Source organism: Pelodiscus sinensis, chromosome 25, assembly GCF_049634645.1.
Source record: "Pelodiscus sinensis isolate JC-2024 chromosome 25, ASM4963464v1, whole genome shotgun sequence".
In the NCBI taxonomy this organism is placed as follows: Eukaryota; Metazoa; Chordata; order Testudines; family Trionychidae; genus Pelodiscus; species Pelodiscus sinensis.
This window is the reverse complement of record NC_134735.1, coordinates 11020116-11044539: the sequence shown is the minus strand read 5'-3', so window position 1 is coordinate 11044539 and position 24424 is coordinate 11020116. Positions and strand designations below refer to the sequence as shown.

Genomic DNA, 24424 nt, shown 5'->3' with positions numbered 1-24424 from the left:
CCTTAACTTGCTGGCAAGAATACTGTGGGAGACCGTATCGAAAGCTTTGCTAAAAGTCAAGGTATATCATGTCCAACACCTTCCCCATGTCCACAGAGCCAATTACCTCACCATAGAAGCTAATCAGGTTGGATATTAGGAAAAACTATTTCACTAGGGCTGTGTCCAGACTCAGGTTTTTTTTTGGGAAAAGTAGCCTTTTTCTGAAAAAACTTCACCTGCGTCTAGACTGCAGCCGCGTTCTTTCGAAATTAAATCGAAAGAACGCGGCTTTTCTTTCGACGGCGGTAAACCTCATTTCACGAGGAAGAATGCCTTCTTTCGAAAGTGCTTCTTTCGAAAGAAGGTGTTCTTGAATGTAAATAGGGCTTCTTTGAAAGAGAGCATCCAGACTCACTGGGTGCTTTCTTTCAAAAAAGCGGCTTGCTCTTTCGAAAGTTCCGCGTGCAGTCTAGACGCTCTCTTTCGAAAGAGGCTCTTTCGAAAGTATCTTAGCCTAGGAGGGTAGTGAAGCTCTGGAATGGGTTACCTATGGAAGTAGTGGAGTCTCCATCCCTAGAGGTGTTTAAGTCTTGGCTTGACAAAGCCCTGGCCGGGTTGATTTAGTTGGGATTGGTCCTGCCTAGAGCAGGGGGCTGGACTTGATGACCTTCTGAGGTCTCTTCCAGCTCTATGGTTCTATGATTCTATGACTTGCCCTTGGTGAAGCCATGTTGACTACTCCTGATCAGGGGCGGCCCATGGCTATAGGCCGACTCGGCCGTCACCTAGGGCACCACCTCAACAGTGCCCGATGATGACGTCACGGGGCGCCCGATGATGACGTCACCCCATTGATGGCCCATTTACAGCTGTGCAGGCGGGGGCGCCGATCGCACGTTCCACCTGGGGTACCAGCTGTCACAGTCCGCCTCGGGCCTCTCCTGCTCCGGATCACTATTCCTGTCAAAGCAGCACAGCAATTGTCCCCCTCTCGCTGCAGCCGCAGTCTGCCCACCACTGTGTTCTTAGCAGGGTGGAACAGGAGAGATCCAATGATTTCCTCTGTGTTTGTTCCCCAAAAGGAGCAGCTCATTCCTGGCCTGGCCTTTTGAATGAGCTTACGGGGTGTGTAATTGTCTTGAATCCTAGCTTCCTCGAGTTCTGTCTCACCCTGGTGGCAAATGGCTCTCCTGCTCCCCCTTAGCTGGCGTGGATGGGGTTCAGAGCATGATGTGAGGCTGCAGTGCCCTTTGCACCCATTACGGCAGCTGACATGGGAAGCCACTGATGGATATGGGGTCTCCTGGGGCACTTAGAAGAGCCAAATCTGTACAGGGGCTCCTGGCCCAGTTCCTCCTGAGCAAAGGGATGTTAAATTCCCAGCATCAATCAGGCGGCAACCTGATACCCAATCCCACATATAATATCCACATGTAACCCACACACCTACTGAGAGTGGTGCCCTGTCCCATGGAGTGGCACCGAGACCACTTAGGGTGCGTCTACACTGCACTGTTATTTCAAGAGACTGAGTGTTATTACCGGAGCCTGCCTCAGACTAATTTTGAGGCCTCCCTGCAGTGTAGACATGCTATTTCAGCATAACTATTCCAGAATAGCTTATTTCGAAATAAGTGTGCAGTGCAGACGTAGCCTTACAGAGAGAGAGAATGAGTTTCCTCTACAGCCTTAGCTGGGAGCCAGCTGGCTTTTAGCTCATGCACTAAGTGCCAGAGGTCCCGTTCCCCCTGTCAACGTTACACATGATCGTGTTATTACCGTCCAGTGCACTTGCTTTGATTTTAAACCCAAGTAGCAGCTTAACCTAATGAGAAGTTGGAGGAAAAACCCGAAAAAAGAAGGTGCAAGTCAAGGACAGATGGGGAAAGCGAGGCTCATGTGTGAATTTCAAGCGCCCCGCAGAATGTGTTTCACTTCCTACCGTCTCTCCTACTGTCAAAGACTGAATTATATTTTGCACCTCAACAGGGGATATCCCATTGTAGGCAAGAGCTTTTAATGATCCTCAGCCTCACACGTGCTGTTCTGGAAACCAGCTCTCAAGAAAAAGGAAGATTTTTTCCCCCAACATATTATCTCTGTAAATAAGAACATAATTCTTAACAGGAATGCAGATTCAAATACTCTGCACTGTTTTCTTTTCTGAGTAAGTATTGCTCCCTGTGCATGCTCCTTTAGCTTTTTCAGGCATTTCTTAGTCTCTTGAATCCCAATAAGCAGTAAGTGGCAACAGTGGAAGTTTAGTGCCTTGGATTGTCTGCACACGCTTTCTCAGTTTTGTCCACTGATGAATCAAGTGGTAGTAAGCAGATTCCAGTCTGCAATTGCATTTGTACTTGAAAGGGAGGGAGCGCAGCCGTGGGATAAGAGAGCTTAAAGTAGCAAGAGACCCGAGTTACTGTCCTGAATTGAATACCCCCAGGCTGTGTCTACATTGGCCCCTATTCCGTAATAGGGATGCAAATGTAGCACTTTGGAATAGGCAAATCCACGGGGGGATTTAAATATCCCCCGCGGCATTTGCATTAACATGGCTGCCGCTTTTTTCCGGCTTGTAGATAAGCCGGAGAAAAGCGCCAGTCTGGACGCGATCCTCCGGAAAATAAGCTCTTTTCCGGAGGATCTCTTATTTCAAGTAGGAATAAGAGATCCTCCGGAAAAGAGCTTATTTTCCGGAGGATCGCGTCCAGACTGGCGCTTTTCTCCGGCTTATCTACAAGCCGGAAAAAAGCGGCAGCCATGTTAATGCAAATGCCGCGGGGGATATTTAAATCCTCCGCGGATTTGCCTATTCCAAAGTGCTACATTTGCATCCCTATTACAGAATAGGGGCCAATGTAGACACAGCCCCACAGTATTCCCAGCACTGCAACAATCTGTAGCCATGACAATCTTATTAAATGGTCCAAATTTTAAAGGGACCCTAGAAACGTGCAAATGCTACTCGACTGTTTGTAATTTCCTTGGTTACTAGGGCAGGTGTTTTCTGAGGCACAGCCTCACCCCAGCTATTTTGCACAGTCCCCTGTACTATAGGGGGGAGCAATGGGATATTTATCTGGGTTCTGAGGCTACGTCTACATTGCACATCAATTTCAAAACAAGCTATTCCGGAATAGTTATTCTGAAATAACTTATTTCGAAATAGCACGCCTACACAACAGGGAAGCCTCAAAATTAGTCTGAGGCAGGCTTCCCTAACGTAGATGTGCTATTTCGATTTAAAGCCCCAGGAGGCATTGGGGAGGAATAACTTAGAATGGCCCTGGTGAGGGGCTATTTTGAAATAGCACCATTGGAACGTCTACACGTGCCTTATTTTGAAATAGCTGTTTCGGAATTGGTGTTATTCCTCGTAGAATGAGGTTTACAGAATTTGGAATAAGCCACCTGTTATTTTGAAATTATTTTGTAATAATGGAATGGCTGTGAAGACACTCGCATAGTTATTTTGGAATAACAGCCGTTATTCTGAAATAACTTTTCTGTGTAGACACACCCTGAAGCACAGACTGCAATCCACTCCAGTTGGGACCCAGCGCAACTGATCTGAGGCACTAAGTGCAGCAAATACGGGTCTGTGGACCAGATACTCTGGCCATTTGGGGTGCAGCGGGGGAACCTAAGAATCTTCATCTCTGTAGTTCCCCATGCAGGAAACAAGTGGCCTGCGAAGCCCTGTGAAGTGTTTTGTGTAACTGATCTGAGTATAGATTTAATAGCAGCCATGTCCTGCATGCCAGCATCCGGGGCCTTCCCAGCTGGTTTTTGCCGGCATGCTCTGAGGGGTCACAGAAGTGTGGAGATGCAGTGGCAGAAGAGAGAGAGTAACTGTATTGAAAGACGGTTTGAGGAGTTTACATGGCATTTTTCTTTATTTTTTTTTTAAATGACACATTTTTGAATACAGCCCTGCAGAGCAGGAAAAACACGGGGAGGGAGGCAGCAGGACAAGTCAGAACCAATTAATAAGCTTGTTGCTGCCCTACACACCAGCGGGGGTAATAGGCATGAACTTCACTTAACTAGCCACCTCTGAACCCTGGGCTACTTGTGAAACTAGCTTGAATTGCAACTGGACACAGCTGCTGCAGTTTGAGATTCCAAGGGGAAATGCAAGCATCGTGTGCTGCTCTATTAGTTCCCTAGAAACATGAGTTGACATGGCCACCTCAGCTTGCTGGCTGGGTAACTTGAGATGACAGGTTAAGGATGATGGGTCTTTTGGGCTGCCAAACAGCTAACAGTGACGCTGAACATGAAGGAGGCAGCCTGGCCAAAGTCATAGTCAGCATTGTACCAATTTATAATGCCCAATTTGCTTTGCTTTGCTTTCCTGGGGTGGGTGTGATGCCTGAGAACTGACAGGCTTGATGTGCACTATTGTGTGCTCTAGTGTCCTCAATGGAAGTGTAGCTTCATAGAATTTATAGAACACTAGAACTGGAAGAGCCCTTGAGAGGTCATCAAGTCCAGTCGTCTGCCCTCATGGCAGGACCAAGCACCATCTAGTTCATCCCTGACAAGTGTATGTCTAACTTGCTCTTAAAAATCTCCAGTGATGGAGATTTCACAACCTCCCTGGGCAATTTATTCCAGTGCTTAACCACCCTGATGTTTAGGATGTTTTTCCTAATTTCCAACCAAAACCTCCCACGCTGCAATTTAAGACGATTGCATCTTGTCCTATCCTCAGAGGCCAAGGGGAACAATTTTTCTCCATCCTCCTTATGACTCCCTTTCAGTTATTTGAAAGCTGCAATCATTTCCCCTCTCAGTCTTCTCTTTTCCAAACAATACAAGCCCAGTTCTTTCAGTCTTCCCTCGTAGGTCATGTTTTCTAGACTTTTAATCATTTTTGCTGCTCTTCTTTGAACCCTTTCCAATTTCCCCACATCTTTCCTGAAATATGGTGCCCGGAACTGGACCCAAGACTCCAACTGAGGTCTAATCAGTGCAGAGAAGAGTGGAAGAATGACTTCAGCTGTGAGACGGTTGGAGAGGATGGTAGAGTCTTACAGCAGATGGGTTCTGATTCTAAAGAGATTAGGGCACAATTAGATTGCTAACTGGGGTCAAGAGGAAATGCCCCCTCATAGAAGGATGCATGGGGAGCTATGCCTTCGGGTGCAGCATCTGGCTTCAGCCCCTATGGAGTGTGAGATAACAGATAAGATGGACTGCTTGGTATATTCCAGAGTTTTCCAGCACACATACTGTAGAGTAGCTAGGGTTATTTTGTCATGTGATTTAGACCCAGAGGCCTGCCTTGCAGTAGGAAGACAATAAAGCTTTAAGTCACAGAAGCCTAAGGAGTGGCGTGTTCACCGTAGATACCCATGTGTCCAGGCTCTGTCCTGACTTATCAGTGAGATTAGCTAACCTGAAGTGTCGCGTCTGAGGTATGGTAAAAGTTGGCAGCGGAGATGAGCACAGCTGCAGAGCCTCACCAGGCAGAGGTGCACCTCAGTTTGTGTTTTGTCTCAGTAACGTGATAGGTTCCCTGAACAGAGACCTGCTCATGGAGTTGGGGCCCTGCCCATGTTCTGATGAAGTTCTAAAACCCTGTAGAGTCCATGCTTCTCTCCCTTGGCAGGAGTTTGCCCCATTGCTTGTCCCCTATAAAATAGCCCCAGTGCTCCCTACATGTGTTTGGACCTCTCTTTCATGCATGCTTCTGGTGAACAAGTGCCCAGTCTCATGTGTTCACATGCACTGTGGCTAGAGTCTGCCCCTTTAATGGCTCCGGGGCTGGGTGGGAGGGAGAAGAGTTAGGGTTTGATAAAGAACAACAATGAATATTGTCAATGCTTAGGACACAGATGATATAACACAGGTTTTTAACCACAGAGCACAATAACTGAAGCAGGTTATAAAATGAGCATAACAACAGAGTGGCACTAGGATGGACAGTGTTAATCATTGTGCAATACTGTCCATTAAAACTAATATCTGTTAAGAGAATACACTTTTTTGTTCACCAAACCAAGCCAGCAACAGAATGAGTTGCCTGTAGCTGAATCTTTGCTACAGTAATAAACCTGTTAAAAGAATCAACTGTAGTGTCACCGAACGACATAAAATTCAACAGAAAATCAACCTGATACAAGAATCGATCAGTTCAGTGAACACGTTTCTGCACACCAAACTGAAATGTGTGTTCTGAAAGAGCAAAGCCTCACAACTGGAGACCCATAAAAGCAACAGACCTGCTAAAACAATAACATGTTGGTGCAACAAGCTTATCTGTTTAACAGCTTTCCACTGCAGTTAACTTAGGCAGTAAATACAGTCATTTAGCATGACATTCCACTCAAGTAACCCTCGTTTAGGAGTGAGATTATATAATTTAAAAATCTTCGTGTAGCTCTGAGATTAAAATCACTGGTTTACCCCATTTATCTAAAATGCCAGCAGCAGTCCCTCCATCCTAATCACAGACTGTATGTGATCTCTGTGTACAGCATGGGATCCAGCATCTTCAATGCATGTTCCGAGAATAAAATACAGGACTATGTAGCACTTTAAAGACTAACAAGATGGTTTATTAGATGATGAGCTTTCGTGGGCCAGACCCACTTCCTCAGATCAAATAATGGAAGAAAAAAGTCACAACCATATATACCAAAGGATACAATTTTAAAAAATGAACACACATGAAAAGGACAAATCACATTACAGAATGCCACCTTCCTTTCCCCCCCCCCCCCCCCCCCCACATCCCCCTTCTGTTCTGTAATGTGATTTGTCCTTTTCATGTGTGTTCATTTTTTTAAATTGTATCCTTTGGTATATATGGTTGTGACTTTTTTCTTCCATTATTTGATCTGAGGAAGTGGGTCTGGCCCACGAAAGCTCATCATCTAATAAACCATCTTGTTAGTCTTTAAAGTGCTACATAGTCCTGTATTTTGTTTCAGCTACACCAGACTAACACGGCTACATCTCTATCACTGTTCCGAGAATAGCACTCACAGTAGAACTTTCAGCTGGGACCTGGGAAAGCAGTGGGAGGAAACCTGGGGAAGAAATTCATCCAGACCAGCACCAAATCTTAGAGTTTGACCTTGTCATGTTCTGTGGCTTGGCAGCCATAATCTGCCCAGCAAAATGGACATTAAAAGGTCTAGCAGGAAAAAAAATGTGTAAATTCATAGCCAAGAATCCGCCAGTCTCTTGGCTAGTGGCTCTCCTGCATAGCTCGCCTAACAAGATCCACAGAAAGATCTTCATCCAGCCTCATGAGAAATAGCTTCTTATGGTTGATGTCGGCGGGGCTAAGTGTAAGTGACTAAATGATTGACAGGTGGTCAATGCAGAACTTTGTTCCGTACAAGCGGTGATGCTGACACTCCGTGCATATCTGGAGAAGAATCTAACCTCGACTCACTTCCTGCTGCCAAAACAGACTTCTCACGGCAGGTGAGTTTTAACTGCATGGTGCTCAACTGTTGCTGAGCCTCCTAGCTTATATCAAGGTGCCAAAGCAGCCCCAACATCAGTATCCCACCACTGTCCGGTGCGGATGCCCTTCGCTTCCCTGCCTGGCCTTTCACAAGAGAGGTAAATTACTTTAACACCTGTGAAACAGACACAACTTGACCGTGGCCGTTAGCCCTTCCTGCACGTGTGAATGGAAATGGCCTGCCTACGGGGCTTGAGAATTGGTGCCTGGCAGGAAAGGAACTGGTCAGCAGGGAGACACCAGTGTGTTGAAAGGGATGTGCCAGCTTAGGTGGAGGTGGGGAGCAAACTGTCTGCTCGTCTGAAGACAAGGGCGAGAAAGAGAGACCCAGAAATAAACAGAAAACAAAACCGGCGAAAAGGAAATCATCTATGGAAATAAACTGCTCCCTGCAGCTGCTCGGTGGAGCAAGCAACGTGCGAAGCAGATTATGCCTCTGCCTGGAGTGCTCTCGGAGATGACTCAGAGTCATAGCCACAATGGTGGCGCTGATTTCAGAGCACTCGCACCACTGATCTGAGAGACAAGCGCCAGCTCCTGTTTAAATTGGAGCTGTAGTAAATGCGATTCCTTTCCTGAAGTGGAGCAGGTTTGGCTGGGGCTGATGAAGGAAGAAATACGGATAGCGTATAAGAAATAAGGTGTGCCCAGTGCAGCCTTGTATGTGGCTATTGAAAGGGAGAGACAAGCTGTTGTCAGGGTGGAAAGTCAAGCTGACTCCTGCAGATACAGGGACACTGGAAACAGTTAAAGGCCCTTGTGAGGACTTTAGCGACAGGCTGCACTGGGCACACTGTCCTTATCCATATTTCTTCCTTCATCAGCCCCAGCCAAACCTGCTCCACTTCAGGAAAAGGAATCGCATTTACTGCAGCTCCAATTTAAATGGGAGCTGGAGCTTGTCTCTCAGCTCAATGGGGCATGTCTGCACTAGGAAGTCATTTCAAAATAACTACATTTGAAATAATAACTCCCGAAATAACAAAATTGAAATAGTGTGTCCCCGCTACAGGGGAGTCTCGAAATTAGTCTGTGGCAGGCTCCGTTACTGTGGATGTGCTACCTTGACATAGAGCCCCAGGAAGCACTGGGGAGTAATTACTTGGAATTACTCTGGGGAGTTGTTATTTCTAAATAGCTGCGGCAGAGTGTCCACACTAGCGCTATTTTGAAACAAGCGTTGTTCCCTGAGGAAAGCAGGAATACAGATTTTGTAATAACCAGCCTGTTATTTCAAAATAACAGGTTTGGTAGTGTGGATGCTCTGATTATTATTTTGAAATAAGGGGGATTATATAGAAATAACTCCATAGTATAGACCAGGACTTGTATCCGCCCAAGGCTCTGCTTGTGGCCTTAGTATTCAGTTCTTCTTGCCGAGGACCTGGGTTTGTCAGTGTTACAATTGCAACAAGTGAATCCTGGGCAGAGGCAAACCACTGAGAAGGAAAGTGAGAAAGCTTTCCTGTATTGCCTGGTAATACATTTTAATCTCCTAATTCATGGGCAATAGAAAAGCCTGCAGTACTTTGCCTGCCCCAGTCGGAGCAATGGCTAATCCCTGCTAACATTCAGGAAAGCTAGGGGCTGTAGTTGGTTTTTAGGTGGATTATAAGATCTTAAGGGCATGAGAGGCTCTTCCGACATTCGTACCCAACCCTTCTGGGAGCGCAGATGGGAAAATGATGGTGCTGAAAGCCTCCCCTCCTTATGAGCAAAATACATTGAGAATTGAATGTAACTAGTGAGCAGATATTGGAAGCCAGCTGTTTCAGAGCAGTGCAATTTCCTCCTTCAGGAGGGAGCAAGATTGGGTGGCCCCATGCAGTGGTGGGGACCTGGGGTGTCCGGTCAGGTGTGGCTGAGAGCATGGCTGTGAACTGTGGGAGGCTTGTCTCTCACAAGACAAAGTGACCAAGCTGAGCGCTGAATTTTTCTTCCATGAGTAGTTACGTAATGAGCCTTAGATCTTGCTCAGGCTGGCAATGGCCAGGCCCTTATTTTAAAAATCTCAGTATCGTGGTTATAAAAACACTAGAGAATTCAGCATCGGTGCCAAGTCTGGGTTTTTCTCGGGGATAGTCCTGAAGACTTTGAACCACTCGGAAAAATGTTGGAAGCTTTCCTAAGAAAACACAGGGAGGCTCTGATTTTGACACATCCCATTTTGACCTGGGCAGCGGTAGGGATGTTAAAATGCATGTATTCAGGGAAAGGGGAAAGGATCTTGCCAGCCTGAGCAAGATCTAAGGCTCATTACGTAACTGCTCATGGAAGAAAAGTTTGCACGTGGGGCAGGGGAAGATGGCTCTCCAGGAGCTGGTGCATGTGGGGAGCTGACTGATACCTAGGCAGCAGCATGGTGGGGCAGGTGGGAGCCAGTGCTTGCAGGGAGCCAGCTTTTAAGCCAGCTCCCTGTGAGCACCAGCTCCTTCCTGCCCCTCACTCCCCCGCCCCCCCACACACAGCTGCCTCTGATACAGAGGCAGCAGCATGATGGAGGAAGGGCTGCATGTAACCATGAAGATTTACCTTTTACACGTGTACACTATCGCATCCCTATGCAGGAGGCAGTTGCCATTCTTGGCAGAGGATTTGGCAGCCACAGAGGTCTCAGTGGGACCATTGCCCATTTCAATTCGAGAACAGAAACTTTTCGTTCAGCCTCGTCCTTGCAGTATGGAGAGTGCAGAAAAGCCATTGCTGTGAGTCAAGGGAGTGAGGGAGCAACCAGAGAATTTGTTCCCAGTCCTGGGCTACTCTAGAAAATTGAATTGACTTAACTATGTCATGCAGGGGGAATCCACATCCCTTGGTGAGTTGACCTAACTCCCAGTGTGACAGCACCAGGTTGACGGAAGAATTCTGTTAACCGAGCAGCCATCTCTCGGGGCATCGGCATAGGCAGTGTCCTCGCTGAAGTGCGAAAGTGGTGCAGCAGCTGCATCTTAAGTGTAGACAAGCCCTTCTCCCCGTATTTAAAAAGAGGCTCAACTCCTAACTGGGTGTCGTTGTTCCCTGGGAAGCACTAGGTCACCTCTCACAGAATAATGCCGCTCCCTTTACATATTCAACTTGCAGATGGTATAGGCCCAGGGACAGAAATTTCCCTCAGGTGTGCTAAACATTTCAGGTGATGATTGACACGTTCTCCGTGACATTTGTATGATTATTAGTCTCTTCTCTGTGCGCTGTTCGGCGGACAGCACTGGTCATAAAAAGCAGATCGGAGCAAGTTTGGCTGGTGCCCCTGGTGAGCAGGAGAGAGAATGGGCTGATTGATGACCCCTGGCTGTTTTCTGGTGCTGCAATTGTTTTTTATGATGTCATTAGGAGGCTATAGTCACATTAAGGAATCCCTCATGACATCATAAAGGACTTGATATTTTGCTAATGTTGTTTCAGCGGAGTGAAGCTCTGGCATTTTATAGTCCTTGTGTTCCCCAAAGAGTGAGGAGTTGTCTAACTACAACCTGGAAGAAATGCAAAAATAGTCAAATGCCGACTCCAGAAGTCATGGCTGGAGAATGCTAATATGTTTGGTGCTTTCTGAGTACCTTTAGGTGGAGTACATGCTGTGTTTTTAAAAGATGCTGCCGATGAGTGTGTTTCCTGACACAGGGAAAGGGCAAAGAGCCTTTCGCGTTTACTGGTATGTAGCCAAGAAATGCAACTCACTGGGTCCTGTTTCCCATTGTTGGGAGGCATTGGGGTTATCGGCATTGGAGCCCTCTAGTGCCATGTTCCTCTCAGTTCCTGGCATAGAATTGCTACGCTGCCTGGCATAGGAGGGTAGGCAGGAAAACTCTGGAAGGGGAGGCAAAAGCTCAAGTTTCTGAATGCACGAAGAAGCAGAAAGTAGCAACCTCGGTGTGCTGAAAAGCCCTGATGTTTGCAGATGCCCTGTGTACGTGGGGGGAAGGTACTGAACGTGCTGGTGGTGGCTTGCGTCATGGGGCCGACTGACTGTTATTGGAGCATGCTGCACCAAGAGCAATGTATGGTGTGACCGCAAGGGGAGATGCGGATGCCTGCTAAGAAGGTTGCTCTACAGGGAGAAGGATGGTTGCTTGGAGGGGGGCAGGGTTGGTGAGAACTGGGCTTCTTGCAGGGGAGTTCCTGTGTGGGAGTAGGTTTCCACGGAGTTCTTGGAAGATGCTCTCATTTCTCATCCTAAAGGCCCGGTCTACGGGCGATGAGGTGTTTTTGTCCAGGGCGTCAGACATTTGTGTTTTCTGAGATCCAGTCTGGGTTTCTGGCTCACTGGGGTTTGTGGTGGGGGTGGGCAGAGGTAGTTATGTCAGCGGACCCCACCTCACCAAGGCCTCTGACGCTGTAATAGCAGAACGGCAGCGCCTGCATTGCAGCCACACAAATCACCATGCCAGCGCCCCCCCCGAGCGTGCTTTCATTTCTCCCAGCGACAGTATTTGTGCTTCCGTGGAGGGGGTGGGGAAATGAAAACAGGGAATTGCCGCGCTGTGTAAAGAGCTGAGCTGGGCCACAGGCCGCTGTCCTGGGCTGCCCATGACCTCTGTAGGTACCAACGACAGGATTTCTGCTGCTGCCCGTCACTCACAGTGATACCTTCATGGTAATCAACTGCTCGGCACATTAGCACAATCTGTTCCGTTCTCATGGTGCGAACACAGCTCCAGTGATTTGCATGACGTTTCTTCGGGGCATCAGACAAGTCCCAGTGTGAAACTGTATTTCAGTAACGATGGTGTGTCTCGCCCTCGCTGCTCCAGTTCTGTTGTGATAAACGGTTCCGCGGCACCTCACCTGCTCAGGTCCTTTTGAAAATCCTGCCCTTAGACTCCCAAACAGGTCTGCTGGCAGGGGCGGGCAAAGGAGGCAGCTGTCAAAGCCCCGGGCCCCTTTAAATCACCACCGGAGCCCTGCATGGCATTTCGGGCGATGCTGATGACTGGCTGCCTCTGGACCTGCCCTTTCTGTCTGAGGCCCCGCCCCTTATGGGAGTGCAGAGTCGGGTTCCCCCCTCTCCCCCCATTGCCCAGGGACCCAGCAAATCTGTCAGCTCCTCTGCTCCCAAATCACTTCTGAAAATGGGATTTCTTCGTATCAGAAAAAAAAATCGGTGGAGTTTAAATACATGTTCTTTGACTGATACTGTCGACAAAGCTTCTGTCGACAAAGAGCGTCTAGACTACAGCCAGTTCTGTCGACAAAGCAAGCCTCTTTTTCGCTAGAGTCTAGACACTCTCTTTTGAAAAAGCACAGTGTGGATGCAATAGCACCTTTTGTTGACAGAACTCTGTCGACAAAAGGCGTTATTCCTCATAGAATGAAGTTTACCGCTGTCGACAAAACTGTCAACAGGACTCGGCGGTAGTGTATACGCAGGTATAGTTTTGTCAAGGTGGAGAGGGAGAAAAGAGGGGCTCTAATATTAGCTTGCGAAATCGATTTTTAGCCAACCTGTAACATGAGGCCTGGGGAAGTCCAGCTATTGGAAAGCAATGCTGGGTACTACTGTAGCACACTGAAGGGACCGGGTGTTTTGGCTTGCTTGGCGAATTGTAAGGAAAGGCTGTTCCTTTTTCTTGTAATTCATACGAAAATGAACTTTAAACAATGCGTGTCATGACAGACAGCCGGGGGGGGGAGAGGAAAGACGAGCTAGTGAAGGAAGAGGGTGCGCTGCACGGGGCAAGAGTTAGCATCAGTCCCACTAACAGGAAACAGCTTTTTTTCCCCCCACCATGTTTGCTCCTCCCTGGAGAAGGTGCAAAAGAGGCTGGAGCTCCCGCACGGAGAAAGGAAAGAGAACCCGAGCTCTTGGCTGTGACAAGTAGCTCCAGTCCGGGGGGGGCAAGGCTGGCACTCAGACACTGCAGTGTTCTTACGGAGGGACTGTCAGAGAAAAGGTGTCAGAGAGGAGAGGAGGAGAAGGGATTCCTCATGCAGATGCCCCTCTCCCCCCACCCCCGGTCCAAGCAACTAGACTACCCTCATGCATACATCAGGGCTGCGTAGCCTGAAAGCTGAAAACGGTCACTCTTCTCCCCTCCTGCAATGGGAGGAGGGGGGGGCAGAGGAGAGGCATGATTAGCACTAGACAGGCAGGGCAGAGTGTGGGAGGATGGGCTGGCCACAAGGCACAGACCCGAACCTCCAAAGCTCTGGGAACCATCCGTTCATGTTCCTAAAGTGCTTTGACATCTAAAGTGCTTGGATGATTGTTGTTTTTCTTTTCGGTGCTTGTGTGGCTAAAGGCACGGAGTAACAGGGCTGCCCAGAGGATTCAGGGGGTCTGGGGCAAAGCAATTTTGGGAGCCCCTTCCTGGCACTCCCTGTCTCAGACCTCAGACTTCAGACATTCTTGTGGGGGGGTCTGGGGAAAATTGCCCCACTTGCCTCCTCCATCCCCCTTCCCCCCCCCCCCCCCCCCCCAAGCGGCCCTGCGGAGTAATCAGTACAGGCCTGCATCCAAAAGGCATTTCACCAGCTACATTTCATTCCTTTTCTTCCTCCTCCTCCTCCTCCTTGTTTCCTTTCCTCTTTTTTAGGCCTTTGGGGTCCTTTCTGTTCTCCTCTCACACACCTTCTCATCGCCACATTTTAGTCCAGTCTCCCCAATCTGTTTTATCTGGTTAGGGAAAGGCAATTTGACTGTGCTGTATCAAGACGGAAAAAATGAAGATCATGACATATAAGCCATCAGAGCATCTATTCTACACCAATCAGGGTACGTCTACACAGCAGGGCTAAAGTCAACCTGAGCTCCGCAACTGGAGCTACATCAATGGCGTAGCTTAAGTCGAAAGAGCTTCCTTCGGCTTTTGGCGCTGTCTACACAACAGGAAGTCGAAGGAAGAACACTCTTCCTTCAGCTTCCCTTACTCCTCGTGAAATGGAGGTGACAGGAGTCAGAGTCAGAAGTCCTTCAGCTCGACATTATTTTGGAATAACAGCTTGTCGGGCAGACACACTCTTTGTTATTTTGGAATAACGGCAGTTATTCCGAAATGCTGCTGCTGCGTAGACGTACCCTGCCTGGTGCTAACTCATCCTTGTGGGTATATTTGAATACCTGCTTCTAAAAACTCCATTCTATGAAGCTGCTGGCTAATTCCAGTGGCCCTGCATATGGCTGGCTGTTCCTCATGCCTTCTGCAGGCTTAAGGGAATGCTTTGCTTTGCTGCTGCAGTGTTCTTGCTTTCTGGTACTGAAGAAACCAGTGTGTTGTGTGCAGGTATGCACATCCTTGTTTGGGAAGATAAGTCCACCTTGGGTGCCTCCAAATTCCACAGTGTATCATACTGATGCATGGCTCAGCCGCTAGGGGATAGAAATTAGATCAACTGATTAGCTTGGAATCTTTCCACATCCAAGGCTGTTCAGTTACTTCTTCAGTTTACTGTTCTACTTCTACTTGCCTCTTCTCTGTGTGTGTGTGAAGCTTCAATTCTGCCTTTCTCAGCCTGTGTGTTCCTCCTCCTATGCTCAAAGTTTTCAGGAAATAAATAAAACCCCACATAATCTTTGCAGCTCACTAAGCCACGTATTCCTTGCCTTTTCTTGGAAATCACTCCTTCCCCTGTTCTATGTGAGTGAGTGGGGGAGGAGAGGGAGAGGGAAGGAGAAAGAACATTAAGCAACATTAAATCAAAGATAATTATCAGCTGTCAGTCAGGGAATGGCAGAGAGCCAGGGAAGCACTCAGCGGGGACTCTGTCCGTCCATCCTTGCCTCCCTTCGTGGTTTGCAAAAAGTGCAATATTTGTCTTTAAACAACATAATTCATCATCAGAGGAATTAAAGACTATTTAGAATTGTAATAGACCACTCCATTCTGAGAATGAAAATGTCTTTTCATAGAACAGTACCTCTGGCAATACACCATTCTTTCTTCCAGCTTGCCAGTACTTGACCTTAGCCTCCAATATTGTGATACTTTTTATCTTCTCTTGTTTTCAAAGGAAACTATTCTGATCCTTTTGAAAGAATTGCCAGCACTGGTGTTATTCATGAAGTCCATGCTATGCAATTACCTGTTATTTACGGTGGATAATAATATTTAGCCAGGGCTGGCCCACAACATTTTGGCACCTGAGGTGGGGAGCTCAAATGATGCCCCTGTAACTCCTCGCTTGGGCCAAACTTTGAAAGGTCTCTTGTGCCCTCCTTCCTCCAGCACAGCACTCCACCATCTCTGTGCATCTAGAGCAGAGAGAATACATCTGCACCAGCAGCAGACACAATTTTCTACACTCTGGGTCCTAGTGGTGCCCACTCACAGTCTGGCACCTAAGGTGACCGCCTCAGTTCACCTCATGGTAAGGCCGGCCCTGTATTTAGCTTTGCACAAGTGTCGGACACAGAAACAGCTAACGGGTCCAGATTCTGTTTTCACCTTTGTATTTCAGAGGGGCCTCCGAGAAGGTCCCATAGACTGGGCATCTCTCCTGCAGGAGTGGAGGAAAAGCCATAGGAATGCTTATATATATATAGTAGCCCAATGTCTGTGTCTCCGTAACACTGAAACACTGGCTGTTCCCTCTGGGCGGCGCTGTTGCCTCCCACCGTGGTGCTCAGTTGACTTCTGCACCACTCAGCCATTTGGGGTCCGCGCTCCCTATGTGGCAAGGGGGGCAGGGCACTGATGTACACGGCCAGGGGGCTGGTCCTGGAGCCTCTGTCATGTCCTTACTGTGCTGACGTCTGGTCCAACCAGCCTGGGAGAGTTCGCAACCTGGAGCGGGCCCCAGGAGGGAGGCGCGGGCTGGAGGAGCACGAGCAGCTGCACAGCCAGCTGGAGAGAAGCGGCGCTTTTAAGGGGAAAGTGCCGCTTCTCTCTAGCTGCCTGCTCCATGGCTGCCTCCTGCTCAGTCCTCCAGTCGGCACCTGTGAGTGGGGGCTGGGGGCTGAGCCTGGCCGGGGAGCTCTGTTTGGGCTCTGTGCTTCTCATGCAGGAGGAGGAGGAGAAGAGAAAGAGAGAGTGAGAGGCAAGAGGGGGAGAAGAGAAAGAGAGACGGAGATGCAGGAGAGGAAGGAGAGCTGAGTGGGGAGGGGAGGCAGTAGGAGGAGAGGAGGGAGAGAGAGTGAGAGATGGAGCAAGAGACCAGAGGCTCAGGAGAGAAGACCGAGATAGAAAGGGAATAGGATGTGGAGAAGAGACCTGAAAATCCCGTTTTATGACGGGCTAATTGGCTAGTATATATATAAGCAGCAACAAAATAATTTAAATTCTGAAATCTTCTGGGATTTTATGGTTTCCCAAAAACTCTCATAACATGTTCCAGGTACCGCATCTCGCTGGCTTTGGGCCAATGCTTTCCATTAATTTATGGGACCTGAAACAGCATGGCTGACATAGCTCGCTGTGATGTGTCTGTCACTTGTGTTTCAGATGGTGGGTCATGAAGAGGTCTCCCTAAAATTTAGGAGGCACACAGACACTGGTGCCTTCTGTCATCCAGTTCCGTGTTTTCCTGGGCTGCAGGGCTTTTCCGCTGCTAAGTCTCTGAAAACATACGTTTCAGATCATGTATCGCACAACAGAACTAGAGCAATGTCAGAGAGCACATTTCCATCAAGCCATCCTGCCTGCTTCTGTGGCTCTGGGGTTGGAAGAGGATGGTTTAGACTTCCCTGGCCTTTACAAATATGTGGGAGTTGGGGTATTCTGGGTTGGAGGCTGCTTGTAGCTGCCATATTAACAGGCAATGAGGACGAGGACATGCCTGTTCATTCTCAGAGGACACCTTTTGGATTCTGCCTCCAAGAACAGGCTTGGGAATGGGCAGGCATAGGGTGTGCATGGGACGAGGGTTCACAAAGAGCACAAGCCACCTGAAAACCTGCTGGAGACAATACCCCAGGGGACAATACCTCTTGTGGACCTGTAGCCTCCTTCCTCCTGCCCCTCTGACTCAAACATCCCGGTGACTGGGATTGAGCCTGTGGCTATACAGTGACCTCTATAATGATGCATTTGTATTCATAAGAGCCTGCTGAGGTCTGCATGCAGATGCTTGTAAATGGGTTGGACCTCTGTGAAGTTGCCGCTGAGTGACACGCACAGATAATAATGACTCGGAACTTTAGAGTCTGATCCCTTGTTCCTTGCTGCAAAGACAAGAGGATCCATATTTTGCCTCCGATGTGGTAGGACCCCAGAAAACAGCTGACACTCCCTGGGAAACTCAGAGCCCCTGATCCTGCCCCTGCCCCTGCCCCTGTTTCCTCTCTCTCTCTCTCTCTCTCTCTCTCTCTCTCTTTCTCTCTCAGCGTTCGTCACTGTGGAGATTTGCCTTCAAACAACCTGAATCTATCTTCACGCTAATCACTTGCTCCCGCTGCTGCCACCCTGTCTGAAGCCAGAATGCTGTGTGTGATGTCACAGTCACCTCTGTAGCAGCTAATTGTGATGCCACAAATAGATTGCGACTTCGGCTGTGGGCTAAGCAGCGGGGGACGTGAACCCTGGAGGAACGAAAGGTCTGGTTTTCATGCCATTGCACAGTGTTTTTTAAAGGAGGAGAAATACAGACAATCTCTCGGAAGGAAGCTCTGCCAGCCAAAACTGCACAGGGTCACCAGCTCTTTGCAGTTGCTGTTTATTTTTATATTGACTAACTGTGTATGTGTCGAGCTATCCCATCCTGGACGGGCCTAGAGTAGGGCCAATGGGAGGTGGCACCTGGCTGCAAGCCAAGGTCTTTCTCTGTGCACTTTGATCATAGTGACCGATCAAGCGTGTGAGTTTTGCTTTCACACACGTTCCTCCAGTTCACCTACTTACACTCTGCCTCTTATTAATAGAATTGTTAGCAGGTTCACTCCACAGCTTGTGGGGAAGGTGTGCACATGGGTGGTGCTGAAGAGAGAAAATATCTGATTACCTCTATCACCTCTTCTTCCCAGGTGAGCTTTTCTACCAAACGATAACGCAGGGAACTTCACCAAGGGCGGGATAGCACCATGTGTGGACACGCTGGAGAAAGTCTGCAGAGGGCAACCAACATGATTAGGGAGCAGGAGCACGTGACATATGAGGAGAGGCTGAGGGATTCGCGCTTGTTTAGTCTGCAGCAGAGAAGAGTGTGGGGGGGGAGGGATTTGATAACAGCTTTCAGCTACTTGAAGGGGGGTTCCAAAGAGGATGGAAAGAGGCTGTTCTCAGTGGTGGCAGATGACAGAACGAGGCACAACGAGGCAGTGGGGGAGGTCTAGGCTGGATATTAGGAAAAGCTGTTTCCCTCAGAGGCTGGTGAAGGACTAGAATAAGTTATCCAGGGAGGGGGTGGAATCTCCATCCTTAGAGGTTTTTAAGTCCCAGCTTGACAAAGCTCTGGCTGGGATGATTTAATTGGGGTTGGTCCTGCTTTTCCCAGGGGGTTGGACTCGATGACTCCTGAGGTCTCCTCCAACCCTAGGATTCTATGCGACTTTGCTGCAGGCTTGGGCCAGGGCCTGGGCTATGTTCCAGTACAGAGGGTTAGGGCTGTGCCAAGTTTTGCTACAGCAAGGAACCAAGAAGGCAGCCCTGTTCCTGAAGAAAAAGCAAGACTATGTAGCACTTTAAAGACTAACAAGATGGTTTATTAGGTGATGAGCTTTCGTGGGCCAGACCCACTTCCTCAGAAATATAATTTATGCCATCATGTGCCAAAAGTGTCCGTCTGCTATGTACATTGGACAAACGTCTCAGACACTTCGCCAAAGGATCAATGCCCACAAAACAGATAGACGGGATCACAAAGAAAAAACAGTTCCTTGCCATTTCAACCAGAAAGGACATTGTCTCAACGACTTGATTACCTGCATCCTGCCTCAAAGGCCTTTTAAGAATACACTTGAAAGAGAATCCTCTGAACTGTCATTCATGCTCAAATTTGACACTTTACACTTAAGTTTGAATAAAGACGCTAATTATCTTACCCATTTCAAAGATAGCTTTCCCAATTATCACCTCTAATATCATTAGCTCACAGACATTTACCTCCCCCCACATACCTCTTCTGTTCTGAAATTTGATTTGTCCTTTTCATATGTGTTCATTTTCTTTAATTGTATCCTTTGGTATATATGGTTGTGCCAATTTTCTTCCACTATTTGATCTGAGGAAGTGGGTCTGGCCCACGAAAGCTCATCACCTAATAAACCATCTTGTTAGTCTTTAAAGTGCTACATAGTCCCTGTTTCCTACACCAGACTAACACGGCTACATTTCTATCACAGTTCCTGAAGAGGCAGCATGAGCTAGGAATAGGACTCGGAAATTGGACTCTGTTCCTAGCTCTGCCCTGAGCTCAAAAGAGAAGAAACATGGTCTGCCATGAAGCTGTGCATTTTAAGATTTGGACACTCTGCATTGGACAGAAGCAGCGTGCTCCTTCTATAGCCATGCCCTCCTCCTGAGGGGAGAGGGTGTGAGCATGAGCTAAAGGCGAGACTGAGAAGTGGGGTCCACAACAGAGTCTGAGGAAATTGGGGAAGAACAGACAGCAAGGGGAGGAGGGACAGAGTCCTATAGCAGTTGGGCCTCCTTCCCACCCCGGGGTATGTCTAGACTACATGGCTCCATCGATAGAGCCATGTAAACTAGTTTACCCGACATAGTCAATGAAGTGGGGATTATAAAATAAAAATGGCCGCTGCGCTGTGCCGACAATCAGCTGATCCGGTACAATGCAGCGGTCTAGACGCAGATCAGTCGACAAAGGAAGCCTTTGTCGAGTGCTCCCTTAAGCCTTGTGAAATGCTTCATTGACTATGTCGGGTAAACTAGTTTACATGGCTCCGTCGAGCCATGTAGTATAGACATACCCCCAGTGTCGTGCATCTTGGGGCAGGTCTACACTAGAAGTGCTACATCAGTGCAGCAAAAAAAACAAACCCTTTTTGCGCAAGATCGGTATGTTTCCTTTTTTGAGGCATAAGGATCTTGCGCAAAAAGGGGGGTTGTGCAAAAAGGAAACGTCCACACAGCTTGTTTTTGCGCAAAAACCCCTAGCGCAAAAACGGATTGGCAGAAAATATGCAAATGAGATCGTGACTCATGCAAATGAGTCCCTCGTTAGCATATTTTCTGCAGCAAAGACTGGCAGTGAAGACGTAGCCTGAGGCATTGGCCTGTGTGCCTCACAGCCACGTGTCACCAGCTATTGGAGGTGCCCCAGCCAGACACCATGTGTCGGGCTGGGGACAGGGTGGGTAGCATAGGACTCAGTACGGCAGCTCTTTAAATGTTTTGTACAGTACTGACTCGAGTCCATGGAAGCACCGGGGCTTGAGAAGATATTGCACAATGAAGTGCTGCATGAGGAGAAATGGACACATGAGCCGATCACGCATCTGTCATTTTAATCCTGGGGGGCCGCTCAGAACCCAGATGCAGATGGAGAAACTCCTCAGACCTTCACGTATGAGTTCCCCGGGAGTTGCTCTAGATGAGTGTTTCTCAAACTGTGCTCCGCAGAGACCCAGAGGCTCCGCGAGACATCTCCAGGGGCTCCGTGTGGTTGACAAACTGGAAACATCAATAGGTACAACACATACAATCAGTGGACCGCTGGGGCTCCGCATAAATGTTTATGCATGTAAAGGGCTCCAGAGCCCAAAAAGTTTGAGAACCACAGCTCTAGATGGAGTCATGGCCTCTGGCTAGCACGTCCAGAAAGTACTGGCCACTGGGTTCTGTGAGCCAGGGCATTTGGGAGCCAGACAGCTGGGATGATAGGCATCCAGGTCCCGAATAGCCATGTGCCGTAAAAGGCAGGCGCTTGTCCAGACTCTCGCAAATATGAATGCCTGATTTATGGGACCCTACTCCCCTTTCTGTTTACGCCACCCTGACACATTTATCATTGATTTAGGAATTATTGTTCCCAAACTGGGCTCAGATGCCTCGTTTGCCTTGTGAGTTACGAGGCAGGAAAAATGGTGGTGTGACGACGCCTCTCTGACTGATGGCTTCACCATCTTTAATCGGATTAATTTATTGGCATTTCCAGGGGACACCTCCCCGTCGCCTCTGAACACCTAGAAGTCCCAGGTCTCCGGAGTTCTCCATTTCAGTTTCTCACCCTGTATCTACCTCCTCACTCCCAGGAGTGTTTAGAGTAGCCGTGCTAACTTTAATAACTGTAATATTGCACATTCTTAATACACCCAATTGATCCAAATTGAATTAATTTCTTGTTGGGTGTTTTTGTTTGTTTTGCGTACTCTCTTCTGACCCTGAAGTGTCTCTCTGGTGTGGAGGGGGGGAAGCAGCCTCTTTCCTCTGTGGCAGAAATGGACAACCATGTGTGTTTGTTCCCTTCACACCTCTTGCTCCAGGGAGGCCCACACTGCAGTGGGTTTTCACAGGGCTGGTTTTCCATTCCCGACTGGTTTTGAAACGATGGTTTGACTCCTTTTTCAGTGGTAATGACAGTGGGGCCCGCATTGGCCACTGTCCATTTCAGCTCTGAATTCCTGTTCTCTCCGCCACGTGGGAACTCAAGAGGGGACTTCAGGCAGGGAAAAGGGGGTTTCTGGCTTAGCATTTGCTGTTTGTCCAGATTGTCTTCGTTTGCTGCATCCTCCAGTATTCTTGGCAGCACAGACCGGAAACCCAGGCCCCCCAGCTGTCAGGAAAGACAGAGGCATAGGGGCCTGAGACTCAGAGGTGCCAAGCGCCTACGAGTCCAGAAACACTTTTGGAATGGAGAGCCCGTACCTGAGGCATCTTGGTTTACGGTTACTATGGGCTCCATCAGGACTGTTCGCGGGTGAACATTTACTAGTGGCTTGTTGAATCTGGTTTCAAATGCATGAACACTGGTGAGTCCAGCCCTTTCCTTGGGAAATGATTCCAGCTCTTGACACATCTCCCTGCCAGGGAGATTTTCTTGCTAGTGGGACTAACTTGGCCATTTCTTCACTTCATGTCTCTGTTTTAATTCACTAAGGGTGTGTCTAGACTACATGCTTTCGTCGACGGAGGCATGTAGATTAGACAGATCGGCATAGGGAAATGAAGCGGCAATTTAAATAATCGCCGCTTCATTTAAATTTAAATGTCTGCCCAGCTCTGCCGATCAGCTGTTTGTCAGCAGATCGGGGCAGTCTGGACGCGCCGCGGTCGACAAAGAAGCCTTTGTCGATCGGCGCAGGTATGCCTCGTGAAACCAGGTTTACCTGCACCGATCGACAAAGGTTTCCTTGTCAACCGCGGCACGGCGAGACTGCCCCGATCTCCCGACAAACAGCTGATCGGCAGAGCGGGGCAGCCATTTAAATGTAAATGAAGCAGCGATTATTTAATCGCCACTTCATTTCCCTTTTTCGAATAAACTAATCTACTTGCCTCCATCGATGGAGGCATGTAGTTTAGACATACCCTAAAAGAGATTAAATATTGGGGAAAATGATTTCACTGGGAGGGTGGGGAAGCACTGGAATGGGTTCCCTAGGGAGGGGGTGGAATCTCCATCCCTAGAGGTTTTTAAGTCCCGGCTTGACAAAGCCCTGGCTGGGATGATTTAGTTGGGATTGGTCCTGCTTTTCATCAGGGGGCTGGACTTGATGACTCCTGAGGTCTCTTCCAACCTTAGGATTCTATGACCTCATTCTTCAGCTTCCAGGAAGCTTCGCACCCTTCAGATATTTGCAGGCTGTCTTTTGTCATCCCATAGCCAAGAATGCATCTTTCCTTCTAGTCCCTGACCATTTCCTCTTGCTCTGCTCAGGACTCTCCACTTCCTGGGTACTCGGTGCCTGGCAGTTATTCCAGGTGCAGCTACCTACACGCAAGCTGTAGCGAGTAGCTGTCTCTATCATGCCTTTTCTTACTGTAGGTCTGCCACACCACATGGCACTAAGGATGTTAAGGAGCAGCTATATGGCTAATTGTGGAGTCAATCCAATTTGGATCGACTCAACGATTAGTCAGTAAGGGGAGGCTCTCTGCCCAGCCACAGCGAGTGTGGCTCCCGGAGCCCATGTGAGGCAGATCTAGGCAGTCTGGACTCACGCTGGTTCCGGGATTGCTGCACCTCTGCATTCTAACTTTAAAATTCAGGGCTGCAGCACAGGTGGCTCCCAGAGCTTTTAAGCCGACTCCCCCCAGCACAGGCTCCTCTTCTCCCCCTCCCCACTGCCTCTCATACAGAGGCAGCAAAGGGAGGAGGGGAAGTGAGTAGTTGAGTACTCAACTATTCGTTTACATCCCTAAATGGCACTGGCCAAACCAGTGATGCTGTTGGATGGCAGAACCCCAAATAAACTTCCAGGAGCAATAAGAAAACGGAGCATAAAGCATCAAGGCACCAATGGCTCCTTTCCAAACCTTACGGAAACAACTGCTAGTATTTACAGGACCAGTTGGGGAGACTGGGGCTGAGTCAGGCCTGGTCTACAGTAGGAGTATTTAGTCACATAAGGTCAATTTTCTAAACGATGTGTCCACACTACCAAGCTTGTTCTGTCAACTTGAAGGGCCTCTGAAGTTGATTTCAGGTACTCCAGCTTTTACAAGGAGTGACACAATTTCCTACCTTGCCTGGTCGAATTTACAGGAGTGTAGACACAGAGTTAGTGAAAGTCGAGGTCCTTGGCCTCCAGGAGGCATCCCACAATGCCCCACTCTGACCACTCTGGTCAGAACCTGCACTTCTACTGTTCTCCAGGTGAACAGGAAAAGTCCTGGGAAAGTTTGAAATTAATTTCCTGTGTGGTCAGTGTTGAGAGCATACCACAGAGCAGGCAGCACACCTCAACATCACACGTGGCCATGACTTCCAATACTTCAAGTACCATGAGCTTCAGTTCCCAAGGGTGCAAAAGAGCACCAGCATGGAGTGTGCAGGAGATCTTGGACCTTCTCAAGGCGTAGGGAGAGGAATCCATTCTCCCCAAGCTCCGACCCAGCAAAAGAAATGCCAATATTTATATGAACATTACAAAGACAATGAAGGAGAAAGGATCCTCCAGGGACA

The 24424-nt window shown here is 48.4% G+C and overlaps 1 long non-coding RNA gene across 3 annotated transcripts in view; it reads left to right on the top strand.

Annotated features, from left to right (window-relative positions):
• Positions 1-21916, top strand: part of LOC112547617 (uncharacterized) — a 50859-nt gene extending 28943 nt beyond the window's left edge. Inside the window, exons 1-5 of one of the 3 annotated variants that reach the window (XR_012897639.1) lie at positions 10884-11120; positions 16846-17936; positions 18261-18362; positions 20700-20986; positions 21317-21916. This is a non-coding gene — a long non-coding RNA (uncharacterized LOC112547617). Of the gene's footprint in view, positions 1-10883; positions 11121-16845; positions 18363-20699; positions 20987-21316 lie in introns of those variants that run through there. The other 2 variants (XR_012897637.1, XR_012897638.1) reach the window with 2 other exon arrangements.
• Positions 21917-24424: the final 2508 nt, after the last annotated feature.